Source organism: Zingiber officinale, chromosome 3A, assembly GCF_018446385.1.
Source record: "Zingiber officinale cultivar Zhangliang chromosome 3A, Zo_v1.1, whole genome shotgun sequence".
Lineage (NCBI taxonomy): Eukaryota > Viridiplantae > Streptophyta > Magnoliopsida > Zingiberales > Zingiberaceae > Zingiber > Zingiber officinale.
Window position 1 is genome coordinate 69824695 of NC_055990.1, and position 9979 is coordinate 69834673.

Sequence of the window (9979 nt, forward strand, 5' to 3'; positions counted from 1 at the left end):
AAACTGTATAGATCCCAAAGATCTTTATTCCAACTCCTGCCCACACACATCCTGATAGCATTGCCCTCCAGCCTCCGCTACTGGTCCACCTTTCCTTTACCTTTATCTGCAGTATAAGGAAAAAGTATCTATAAGCTTTCGCTTAGTAAGAAACCATCTACTCACAAAAACAATGCATACGATGCCACTCATGATTTGAAAGTCATGCTATTTGAAAAACATACTGAATATGCAAGCATGGCATGACATGGTATCATACAAAGCATGGCATAACATAAGCTGAACATAAAATAAAACTGATCATAACATGTCTAGAACTGTATATGAAGCTATCATATTTAACAAGTGAAATAAGCTAAGTTGATACAAAAGTGAGCTAAGCTGAAGCTGAGCTAATACTGAATTCCATTATGTTTTAAAACTGATTTGGAAAACTATTATACATAATAGATAAAAATACTAAACATGCTGCTGTAGGGCCCTGGCAACTATACTTGCTGTGCGCGCATCACTAACTAGACCCGGGATTGCAAGTTCCGAATCTAGTAGGGTTTACTAGGTTAGCTAAACCTAGGGACGACTATGGGAGTCCAACCCAGTGGATATCTAATCCAGTACAGTGCCGCTGCTGAAAGTAAAATACTGAAATGCTAATCAGCTGAATCTAGGTTATCTGAACCTAGAACTAGGTTGTCTGAACCTAGAGGCGACTGTGAGAGCCCACCCATTGGACATCTAGTCCCATAAAGCTGAAATAAAACTGACATGCTGGTTTAAATGCTTCTATGCATTTCACTATGCTGTTAAAACTGTCTAATGTTGCGCTAAACATTTTATCGAATATCTAGTGCGCTCCAACTCTCCTCTCTAATAGGGGAACTACCTCTAGGCACCCGACGACGTCTAGAACCTCTATCTGAAGAGGTAAAACACGTCCGGCCCATCCAGAGATACTCAACTAACCCCTAAGTTAGCGAAGAGAATTAAATACACTCTAGATATCGATAAAAATCTACATATAACTAAATTATAAGCATGCAATCAAACGAGAGTTACTTATACTGCAGGTGAGGGGTTTCTTACCTCGTGTGCTAGATTTCTTACAAATCTAATCGCTAGAAATTCCGGTGGAGACGACTTCTCGACGATTCGCTCGCGTCCACGCGTTCTTCTCGCGGAGGGGAAGGTCCTCGTATCGAAGATCCTGCCGAAAAGTGCTCCTAGAGCCCTTGGGGCTTGGTGTGCCGAGAGAGGAAGAAGAGGGAAGAGGCGGCGGTGAGGTCTCGGTGGTGAGGGTTGAGAAGTTGCCGAACCCAAAATAAACCAAAACCTACTTAAGTTCTTAATTTATATTAAGCGGATTATTGAACCCAACTCTAATATAAATATAATTTGTTCCTCTTTCTTTCAGCACGGCCCTGTTGGGTTCACCGGTTACTAAGGCTAACTAAAGGTTTAGCGGACCCGAGAGGTCCCGGGTTCGATTCCCGCTTAAACCATTTTGCTTATCTAATTACTTTTGCTACTTCCGCTACTCGGAAAATTCCGGAAAAATATCTAAAAATTTCATAAAAATCATAGAATAATTCTAATGTAAGTTTGAGAATTTTCAGGCGTTACAATCATGGTATTGAGAGATGGTTAGCAATGCATTTATTCTATGTTGGGCTCTCTTTCTCAAACAAAAATCAATTAGATGTAGCATCTGGAGGATCATTTATGAAGAAGAGTTTAGAGGAATCCTATGAGATAATTTGCAGGATTACATCGAATTTTAATGATTGGTCAGGGCAGAATAATACAACCCTAACAGTTAATGCATTTAAGGGAAAGGAGAACAATGAGAAAGAAGTTACTCTGGATCAAAATGTTCTTCAAGTATTGTTTCCTTGGTGTTGTGAGTCCCTCTCAAAGATGTTTGATGAAGAGGTATTTTCAATCAAAAAGGAGGAATCTCCGAATGATTATAAAAAGGATGATATGTTTCTAGAAGATGAAGAGGATTTAGAAAATAAATTTCTAAAGGATGAAGTTAAGTTGATAGGGCAAGAGCTAACTGTACCAGAAATAGTGTCACCTCAACTTGAGCTTAAGCCATTACCACCAAACTTAAAATATGTATTCCTTGGGCCGAATTCCACTTTCCCAGTTATAATAAATGCCAATTTAACTGAGCTTGAAACACAGAGACTAATTGAAGAGTTGAAGTTGCATAGAAGAGCAATTGGATACACAATTGACAATATTAAAGGAATTAGTCCTTCTCTCTGCATGCATAAAATCTTACTTGATGTAACGACCCGATTTTCCCTATTTCGAGTTCCACATGTCCATAAAAATATTTGGAAATCATTTTAAAATATTCTAGAGATTTTTAGAAATTTTTAGAGTATTTTTACGCAATTTTTGGAGGTCATTTAGTATGTTTACAAAAAGAAAGAGATTTTGACAAAACCCGTTGAAGGCGAGGTTCGAACCCACGACCTCGGGTCGGACGGACCCAAGCCAAAACCGGCTTGACCAATTGAGCTAGGAGATTTTTGTCAACTCTATGTAGAAAGAATTAAGGATATAGTATAGTTTGGAATAAAACCCTAGTTATTAAAGGACCTAGTTCTTTTCCTTCCCGAGCCGAAAACCCTGCCTTCTCCCCGATCTCGACTCCGCGCGGCGCTCCTGCTCGAGCGACAACGAAGAAGAAGTCAGGCGTGGTCTCCGGCGCCGACGAAGTTTCTCCCAACCATCCTTCATCCGCGGGTGGTTGTCGCGACAGAGGAGAACTCGGGAGCACGAAGGAATCGCCGGGAAAAGTTAGCTACCCGAACCCTAGAAGCTTTCTTCCCCTTCTTTCCGGTTGTAAGTGCAAGAAACCCTAAGTAAGTACTACTCACCTGTAGTAGGATAGCTTCGAAGTCTAATTCTTGTAATTTTCTTCTTGTTCCTGAAGTTTCGGTTGAAACTTAGGGCTGTGGATGAGATTGGATTCGAGTTTTCTGTAGTGAATGGTGTTCGGCATTCTGCGTGAAACCTGCTTGTTTAAATGTGAGACAGAGATGGCTGTTATGATTTGTGCTCTATATGAAACTTTGGATTTGGTTGAGATCTTAGAGTAGATTTTATGCTACCTAATTGCACCTGTGTTGACCACTACAGAACTTTGTTTTTAAGCATGCATAAAGTCTTATTACAAACTCGAACCACAATAATTCTCTAGATCTTTAATGTTGCACGTAGTTGGAAACTTCTTTGTTGTTTGTTGCTTGTTACATCTATAGATTCCAAGCTAATTAATGGAAGTGCGTTTGATATTAATTTGGCTAGCTTTATAGTTCTATGTAGAGAATTAAGGCATGAGATGAATTTTGGAAAGTTGGAAAACTACTCTTACAGAATCATAGCAATAACACATTTTAGATGTTACAAAGATGCAACAAAATGGATTTTTCCAGAGTTCGGATAGTCTTTTAAGTTGACTTTTGAAGTAGTACACCTTGCCTTTTTGGAATAGACATGCTTAGCTTGGATGGGAACTTTATTTTCAGATTATTTAATTAACATTTAAAAAAAAAACAGCATGCTTAGAAAGTCCAAGTTAGCTCTCTTTTGCTCTATTTATAGCATGATTAGTAAGTTCAGATGTGCTTCTTTTCCTTTGTTTTATAGCATGTTTAGAAAGTTCAGATTTGCTTTTCTGTTGCTTTGTTTTATAACATGCTTAGAGAGAGTTTAGGTTTGTTTCCCTTGTATTGTTTTATATAGCATGCTTAGTTAATTGTAATCCTACACTTGTTAGGTATATCTAAAGGATTCCAATAAACTCTAATAAAGGATTATGAGAAAACTGAGTAAAAAGAAAGAGACCAAGGTCTAGTTAAAAAGAGATAACAAGTAAACTAAAGTAAGAGGTTAGTACCCGACTTCCAAGGCTGTCGTTAAACAAATCCAGGTGACCAATTCCAAGGTCTTGGCCCTGGTAATACCAAGGTCTTTACCTCATAGGACTAGAGGCTCGCTACCTCAGTCACTATTAGAGAGCGCGCAAAATAAAGATGGTACTAAGCCTGGGCCCAAAGAAAAGAAAACCAAAGAAAGAAAAGAAGAAAAGAAAAGAAAAGTAAAGAAGAAAGAAAAGAACAAGAAGAAGAAAGTAAAATAGAAATTAAAAGATTAATTTCTAGAATAAGGATATAAGAAAATGAAGTAAGTTTTATGCTTAGAATCAATAAAAGTTTAGTTTCTTTAATTCTAAGCTTACAGTGTTAATTTCCTTATTATCCTATCAGTTAGTGAGCATGTTTAGTATTCAGTTTTATTTCTGTATACCATGAGTACATGCGACTTTGTTTTAGCATTTCAGTTTCAGTATTTTTGCATTACTTTTATGCACTTTGAGTTTTGTGAGATAGATTAGTACTTACTAAGCGTTTTCGCTTATAGTTTTGTTTTCTTTCCTCCTATTGTAGATAAAGGAAAAGCTAAAATATAAAAGGGAGGCGACAGGGTGGTGATGATGATGAAGGTGTGTGGTGACTGGACTGTGGAGAGATCCAGAGTTAATTGACAATATTGTCAAAAACCTTCTGTTTAATTCTTTAGTTTTCCTTAAGTGCTATTATGAGTTGAGACTGTAGTTGAGTTTATTCTACACTTGTAATTGGTTTACTTGTGTTATTTGTGGAGTACCGTAGTTGGTTATTTATGCTAGAGTAGTTCTTTCTTTTCACTGTTATTTTATAACTGTGTGGTTGTGAAAAATGTGATCCAGTCGCCTGTGGCTGCGTATATATTTTATGTATCATGGATTTGGTCACTGGTACAGGGGAGACTCTGCCGAAATTTTTCGGTAGGAATTCCTCTGAACCGTGATAAATCTAACAGATTCTAATAATAGCGTCAGTGACACTAATAAGTAGAGTAGTAGTTAGGTAATAATCACCCTTAGAGAGTAGTAGTAAGAAGGGTGTTGGTTGCTACTCGGAAAGCCTAGAGGTTCCACTGTACAAAAATTTTGTACAAAGGTCTGAACCTTTTCCTAGCTACCAGGTGTTCTTTTAAATTAAATTTTGGATCGCCTGCAGAACTTAACACGTTTGATCCAAAACTTAATCTATTCGTTATTTTAGGTTTTGACTTGGGTCTCCTGCGGAACTTAACACGTTCGACCCAAATCACCTTAAGTTATTAATTCCATTAAATATTATTTTTCATAATTGGTTCCCAGTACTGACGTGGCGAGGCACACGACCTTCTTGGATATGAGAGCAACCACCACCGACTAGACAAAACCTTTTATGGAAAGCTAATATTTAATTTCCTAAAATAACTTTAGGTTAACCGAAAAGAACAATCAAATCACAAGGAAAAATAAAATAAAAGAACACAACATTGAAAAACATATTCGAAACACTAAAATCATATGCCTCTTGTATTTGGTATTATTTCCAAAAATAACTAGTATGATGTGGAAAGGAAAAATACTAGTTATACCTTTTAGATAGACCTCTTGACCTTCTACCGTATTCCTCTTCTAACCTCGGACGTTGTGTGGGCAACGATCTTCCGAGATGAGAACCACCTTTCCACCTTCCTTCTTTCTTCTAGATTTCGGCCACAATAAACTCCTCCAAGGATGAAGAATTTCGGCCACCACCAATGCTCCAAGGGATGCTAGAGACGAGGCTTGCTTTCTCTCCTTCTTCTCCTTCCTTGATCCGGCCACAAACAAAAGCTCCACCAAGAGATGAGTTTTGGCCAACAAGAGGAGAGGAGAGAAATAGGGCCGGCCACCAAAACCAAAGAGGAGAGGAAAGAAAAAGAATAGAAGTTCGTCTCATGAAGGCTCCTCTACCTCCTCTTTTATAATCCTTGGTTTTGACAAATAAGGAAACTTTAATAAAAACTTCCTTAATTCCTTTGCCATGAAAAAGAAAATTTAATTAATCAAAATCAAATTCCACTTCTTAATCAACATGGTCGGCCACACAACAAACCTCCAATCAAAGGAAATTTAATTCAATCAAGAATTAAAACCTTCCTAATTTGTTTCCGGAAATTTATAAAAATTTCTCCAATAATTTAATCCCTTCATGATTGGTTTATAAAAAGGAAATTTAATAAATTAAAATCTTTCTTTTAAACATGTGGATAAAAAGGAAATTATCTCTAAAAATTAAAATCTCTTTTAATCTACAAATAAGGAAAGATATCAAATCTTTTCTTAATCTTTTGTAGAAACTAATAAAAGAGAATTATTAATTTTTTAAACTTTCTTTTAAATCATGAACATGGTTAAAAAGGAAAGTTTTTACCAAAATTAAAATCAAACTTTTAATCTACAAATAAGGAAAGAGATTTAGCTCTTCTCTTAATCTTTTGTAGAATCTTATAAAAGGAAAGATTTAAAATTTTAAACTCTCTTTTAAAACATGTTATCCACATAAGAAAATTTAAAAAAATAAAAATCCTTTTTATTTTAATTTGGGCCGGCCACACCAAGCTTGAACCCAAGCTAGGGCCGGCCACCTTGAAGCACCCATGAACCAAACTTTGGCCGGCCCTAGCTTAGTCTCCAAGCTAGCTTGGCCGGCCCCTTATGGGATGGGTAAGAAGGTGGGTATAGGTGGGTATAGTACTCTATAATTAAGAGGCTATGATAGGGACCAAGAGGAGGAATTGGTTTTGGTCTTCCGATAAAATTAAGCATCCGTGTTCGCCCCGAACACACAACTTAATTTTATCAATAATAATTCATTCCACTAAAGAACTATTATTGAACTACCGCACCAATCCCAAATTACATTTTGGGCTCCTTCTTATTATGAGTGTGTTAGTCTCCCTGTGTTTAAGATAACAAATGTCCACTAATTTAGTAAGTTACTGACAACTCACTTAATTAATATCTAGCTCCAAGAGTAGTACCACTCAACTTCATCATCATGTCGGACTAAGTCCACCTGCAGGGTTTAACATGACAATCCTTATGAGCTCCTCTTGGGGACATTCTCAACCTAGATTACTAGGACACAGTTTCCTTCTATAATCAACAACACACACTATAAGTGATATCATTTCCCAACTTATCGGGCTTATTGATTCATCGAACTAAATCTCACCCATTGATAAATTAAAGAAATAAATATCAAATATATGTGCTTGTTATTATATTAGGATTAAGAGCACACACTTCCATAATAACTGAGGTCTTTGTTCCTTTATAAAGTCAGTATAAAAGAAACGACCTCTAATGGTCCTACTCAATACACTCTTAGTGTACTAGTGTAATTATATAGTTAAGATAAACTAACACCTAATTACACTACGCCCTTCCAATGGTTTGTTCCTTTCCATCATGGTCGTGAGCTACTGTTTATAATTTATAAGGTACTGATAACATGATCTTCTGTGTGTGACACCACACACTATGTTATCTACAATATAAATTAATTGAACAACTACATTTATCACAAATGTAGACATTTGACCAATGTGATTCTTATTTCTAGATAAATGTTTTATACCAAAAGCTAGGCTTTTAGTATACATTCTAACAAAGGGTGGGTTGTTACACTTGAAGAGGGTTATAAAAATTTAATTGAACATCAAAGGATATTAAACTCAAATCTAAAAGAGGTGGTGAAGAAGGAGGTGCTTAAACTTCTTGATACCGGGATCATTTATCCAATTTCAGATAGTGAATGGGTGAGTCCGGTACATATGGTTCAAAAAAAAAGGGGGAATGACTGTTATCAAAATGAGGATAATAAATTAATTCCCACACGAATAGTAATAGGGTGGCGAATGTGAATTGACTATCGGAAGTTGAATAAAGAAACTAGAAATGATCATTTTTCCTTACCTTTTATTGATGAAATGCTTGAGAGATTGGCTAAGCACTCATACTTTTGTTATCTAGATGGGTATTCATGTAATGCCCAAAAATTCTCAAAACTATTTTAGAAATATTCTATGATTTTTCTGGAATTTTAGGATATTTTTACAGAATTTTTAGGGTAGCGGAAGTAGCAAAAACAAATAGAAAACGAAAACGGCCTAAGCGGGAATTGAACCCGAGACCTATTAGGGTCCTATGCCTTATGGTGAACCATGGTAACCAAGTGAACCCAGCAGGGCCGTGCTGAAAGGAAAGGGAAACATTTATATTTAAGTTTAAGTTGGGCCGAAATACCCACTTGATATAAATAGGGAATTAATGGGTGAAGAGTTATTTTTCTCTTTAACGTGACTTGCTCCTCCTCACCCTAGTTTTCGCCGACCCTCTCCCTTCTCTTCCCCTCTCGGCGCCAACTACAAGAACAAGCAAGGGTTCCGTTCCAAGGGCAATTCCGACGATGACTTTGACACGTGGACGTTCACCTCCGCGAGAAGAACGCATAGACGCGAGAAGGTCGTCGAAAGGATCGTCTCCTCCAGAAATCTAGCGATTAGAATCGTAAGAAACTTCGAATAGGAGGTAAGAAACCACTCACCTGCAGTATAAGTAGCTTTTCGTACGATAGAATGCTTTTAATTTAGCCATATGTAGATTTTTCGACGCATAGTGTGTATTTAACCCTCCTCGTAGATTTAGGGATCTAGTTGAGCACCTCTAGATGGGCCAGACACGTTTTCTCCTTTCAATTGGAGATTCTAGACGATGTCGGGTGCCTAGAGGTGATCTCCCTAATAGAGGGGAGAGTTGGAGCACACTAAGTGTTCGATAAAATGCTTAGCTCAGTAAAGTGCTATAGTAGGCATTTTTAATAGCTCAGTAAATGCAATAGAAGCATTTTAAAATAGCTTAGTTAGTCTTGCTACAGCATATATGGGACTACGGTCCAATGGGTGGGCACCCATAGTCGCCTCTAGGTTCAGATAACCTAGTAAAAGCAAGATAAATTAGTTAGCTATGATCCAGTATTTTACTTTCAGTAGGGGCACTGTACAAGATTAGATATCCATTGGGCTGGGCTCCCATAGTCGGTCCCTAGGTTTAGATAACCTAGTAAACCTTTCTAAATTCGGGACTTGCAACCCCGGGTCTAGTTAAGGATGCGCGCATAGCATGTACAGTTGCCGGGCCCATTAGCAGTATGATTATGTACTTTGATCTATTATGGTAATAGCTTTCCAAACTCACAATCAGTTATATGATTATGTTTTGAAATCAGTTTTAGTTCAGTTTTAGTTAACTCAGTTATGTTTCAGTTTAGTTCTTTCTTGTTGATACTTCAGTTATTGCCATGAGTAGCTCTTGGTTTTTATGTCTTGTATGATAGTATGCCATGCCTAGCACTCTCCATCATGTTTTCAATCAGCATCTTTCAAAGCATGAACTTATCGTATGCATGTTTTTGTGAGTAGATGGTTTCTTACTAAGCGAAAGCTTATAGATACTTTCTTTTCCTTATACTGCAGATAAAGGTAAAGGAAAGGTGGACTAGCGGAGGCTGGAGGGAAATGTTACGAAGATGTGTGTGGGCAGGAACTTGGAATAGAGATCTTAGGGAACCTTAGCAAGCTTTGTTTCAAACATTAGAACTTTTCAGTGTTTTTACCATTTTGCACTTTAGTATGTTAATCGCTATGAATTAATTAACCATGCACCTTATTATGCTTAGAACACCTCTTTTATGTTGTTAGAATGTTAGTTGTTGTCATTAGAGTGTTTCTTAGTCATTTTAGCACTTGTAATGTGATTGAGGCACGAAACAGTGTTGAAATCAGAGTTTAGCTGTGAAATCAGAAACTCCAATCGATCGGTGGATCGATTGGGGGTTCCCAATCGATCAGCTGATCGATTGGGGCAATCTGTTCCGCGAACAGTAGGCTTCTGGATCGATCAGCCGATCGATCCAACCATTTCCGTCGCGAACATAGAGCTCTGAGATCGATCAATGGATCGATTGACCAGCCTGGATCGATCAGCCGATCGATCCAAATTATTGCCCTGAGCACAGTAGCGTGCTGGATCGATCACTGG